This window comes from Caretta caretta, chromosome 1 (assembly GCF_965140235.1).
Source record: "Caretta caretta isolate rCarCar2 chromosome 1, rCarCar1.hap1, whole genome shotgun sequence".
In the NCBI taxonomy this organism is placed as follows: Eukaryota; Metazoa; Chordata; order Testudines; family Cheloniidae; genus Caretta; species Caretta caretta.
Genome location: NC_134206.1, coordinates 10287501 through 10291633, shown reverse-complemented (window position 1 = coordinate 10291633; position 4133 = coordinate 10287501).

Below are 4133 nucleotides of genomic sequence, written 5' to 3'. Positions count from 1 at the left end.
GTTCTGTTATTTTCTTTGTTGGGCCTGTCCTGTAGTAGGTAACTTCTGGGTACTTTTCTGGCTCTGTCAATCTGTTTCTTCACTTCAGCAGGTGGGTACTGTAGTTGTAAGAATGCTTGATAGAGATCTTGTAAGTGTTTGTTTCTGTCTGAGGGGTTGGAGCAAATGCGGTTGTATCGTAGAGCTTGGCTGTAGACAATGGATCAGGTGGTGTGGTCTGGACGAAAGCTGGAGGCATGTAGGTAAGTATAGCGGTCAGTAGATTTCTGGTATAGGGTGGTGTTTATGTGACCGTCGCTTATTAGCACCGTAGTGTCCAGGAAGTGGATCTCTTGTGTGGACTGGTCTAGGCTGAGGTTGATGGTGGAATGGAAATTGTTGAAATCATGGTGGAATTCCTCAAGGGCTTCTTTGCCATGGGTCCAGATGATGAAGATGTCATCAATGTAGCACAAGTAGAGTAGGGGCATTAGGGGACGAGAGCTGAGGAAGCGTTGTTCTAAGTCAGCTGTAAAAATGTTGGCATACTGTGGGGCCATGCGGGTACCCATAGCAGTGCCGCTGATTTGAAGGTATACATTGTCCCCAAATCTGAAATAGTTATGCGTGAGGACAAAGTCACAAAGTTCAGCCACCAGGTTTGCTGTGACATTATCTGGGATACTGTTCCTGACGGCTTGTAGTCCATCTTTGTGTGGAATGTTGGTGTAGAGGGCTTCTACATCCATAGTGGCCAGGATGGTGTTTTCAGGAAGATCACCGATGGATTGTAGTTTCCTCAGGAAGTCAGTGGTGTCTCGAAGGTAGCTGGGAGTGCTGGTAGCATAGGGCCTGAGGAGGGAGTCTACATAGCCAGACAATCCTGCTGTCAGGGTGCCAGTGCCTGAGGTGATGGGGCATCCCGGATTTCCAGGTTTATGGATCTTGGGGAGCAGATAGAATATCCCAGGTCGGGGTTCCAGGGGTGTGTCTGTGTGGATTTGTTCTTGGTCTTTTTCAGGGAGTTTCCTGAGCAGATGATGTAGTTTCTTTTGGTAACCCTCAGAGGGATCAGAGGGTAATGGCTTGTAGAAAGTGGTGTTGGAGAGCTGCCGAGCAGCCTCTTGTTCATATTCCGACCTATTCATGATGACGACAGCACCTCCTTTGTCAGCCTTTTTGATTATGATGTCAGAGTTGTTTCTGAGGCTGTGGATGGCATTGTGCTCTGCATGGCTGAGGTTATGGGGCAAGTGATGCTGCTTTTCCACAATTTCAGCCCATGCACGTCGGCGGAAGCACTCTATGTAGAAGTCCAGTCTGATGTTTCGACCTTCAGGAGGAGTCCACCCAGAATCCTTCTTTTTGTAGTCTTGGTAGGAAGGTCTCTGTGGGTTAGTTGTTACCCGGGGTTCTTTCCACCCAAAGCTCTTGGTAACTTTTACTCTGTGCGAGGTGGTGTCAGGAAATAAATCAGGGGAGACACGGCCATTCGACCAATAGATGGCTGGCACAAACAGGACAACACCAGAGTGCTTTCACTGAAAGCTAAACTTTATGAGGTCTCAAGCACTAACACACGTCCACAAAAGGTTAGTAAAACACCCCCAACCCTTGATAATTACCAAAGCTGAGTGTGGCTCTCGAGTGGCACAGCGGCAGGCTTCCAGTGGCCATATCTTCCGTCTGCCAGTGGGGACTGCAAGATGTATCCAGAGGGAGAGTCCAAAAAGAGTCCAACTACCTCAAACTTTTCCCCCTCATTTATACATTAGTAATAGAATGACATGTCCCTTAAAGAAAACTTGTTAAGTAAGCAGTTTCAATAGTCAAGCAAGAGGTTCCTTCTGATTATCGATTAACCAGGTGCGGGTTTTTCCAGAGTTTGCAGCCTTGAGGCCCCAGCAGACATTTCTGGGACACATCCAGTTCTTCGAAAATGCATGTATCAGCCACTTCAACACAATTCTTATCAGGAAGGACGTGGGGTCAAGCTGCCCTTTCTGTGGCACCCAAAACTCCCCCCCCACCCACGCCTGCCTTTGTCAAACTGAGAGTGCTGAATGGCCAATTTACAGCCTGCTGACCTGGCTGCTTTTAGCAATAAGCCATAGTGGTTTTAGGCACTTTACTGGTTTGCCAAAGTCTCCCCATACATATTATGTTGTTCAGAGTATGTTGGAAATATTCCTTGCGTCAGAGACGTCGAAAATAGGATTCTAGGTCACCACAGAACTGTATCGTGTTCGTGGGGGTGGAGGGGCAGAAGGAGAGGCCCTGAGATAAGACAGATTCTTCTGCTGGGCTAAGAGTATAGTTGGATAGATTAACAATATTGCTGGGTGGGTTGAGGGAACCACTGTTGTGGCCCCTTGTGGCATGTAGTAGTTTAGATACTTTAGTGTCCTTTTTCTTTTGTAGAGAAGCGAAGTGTGTGTTGTAAATGGCTTGTCTAGTTTTTGTAAAATCCAGTCACGAGGAAGTTTGTGTGGAAGGTTGTTTTTTTATGAGAGTATCCAGTTTTGAGAGCTCATTCTTAATCTCTCCCTGTTTGCTGTAGAGGATGTTGATTAGGTGGTTCCGCAGTTTCTTTGAGAATGTGTGGCATAAGCTGTCAGCATAGTCTGTGTGGTATGTAGATGGTAATGGATTTTTTACCTTCAGTCCTTTTGGTATGATATCCATCTGTTTGCATTTGGAAAGGAAGATTATGTCTGTCTGTATCTGTATGAGTTTTTTCATGAAGTTGATAGATTTCTACTCCATACGGCTAAATTCAGTGCCTTGCATGATGACAGGTTTCAGAGTAGCAGCCGTGTTAGTCTGTATTCGCAAAAAGAAAAGGAGTACTTGTGGCACCTTAGAGACTGACCAATTTATTTGAGCATAAGCTTTTGTGAGCTACAGCTCACTTCATTGGATGCATTCAGTGGAAAATACAGTGGGGAGATTTTATATACTCAGAGAACATGAAACAGTGGGTGTTACCAGGCAGACTGTAACAAGAGTGATCAGGTAAGGTGAGCTATTACCAGCAGGAGGGTGGGGGGGAACCTTTTGTAGTGATAATCAAGGCGGGCCATTTCCAGCAGTTGACAAGAACGTGTGAGGAATGGGGCGGGGGGGGGGTGGAATAAACATGGGGAAATAGTTTTCTGTAATGACCCATCCACTCCAATGACCCACTCCACAATACTTTCTGTAATGACCCATCCACTCCAAGTCTTTTTTCAAACCTAAGTTAATTGTATCCAGTTTGCAAATTAATTCCAATTCAGCAGTCTCCCGTTGGAGTCTGTTCCTAACAGGTCCATTATTAGCCCAGGATTCTCTGACAGATCTGGTCACACTCCCGCTGGTGGACACTGAGACTACTATGAGAGTATCCATGCAGTGACCTCCCCATGCCCTTAGCTTACCGGAGCTGGGCAGACTTTAGCCACTGTTCCTGGCTTTGAGCCTCTAGGCCAGCACTCCAGAGGCAGACCTCACGTATGACACTCCTCAGGCAATGGGGACCACTTCAGTCCAAATGCCTGGACCCTGCAACCAATGCCTCTTCCCAGCAGCTTTTGAATATTCCCCAGAATCCCTCCAAACATGCAAGCCTTTGGGTTTACAGCTTACTTCTTCTGCCACAGTGAAAGCCAAAAGAATCCTCTGGAGTGTCCAGGATCCTCTTCCTGCAGCTCCTATATGCTCTTCAGAATCATGGAGCCTTTTCATCCCAGCTAGCTTTCTTTTACTGACCACCGTTAAATTGAACATCCCCACCCCTGCTATGAAAACCTGCCCATCTCTTCTTCTCTCCTGCCCAAAAGTTCATGTCCTTCCCAAAGCTTTCCCTTTTGTTCCTCCTATGAATCCTTTTAAAACCCCTGTTATGTCACCTCTGACCCATTGTCCTGTTTGGGGATTTTGCACTGTGTTCACTTCACCCTTCCTGCAAACCAATTAGAGGAAGTAGCTTCTCCCAGCTCCAGCCACTCTCCATAATAACATTCTGTTGTCCATCTGGTATGGACATGCTTCATACCATCAGAAAATGTTGGATTCCATGTCCATAGAGAGGCATTCCCTGATACAACAAATCCGTAACAACTTCGTTAACATCAACCAGAATCCATACATTTTAAATAGAAAGATTCCCTAAA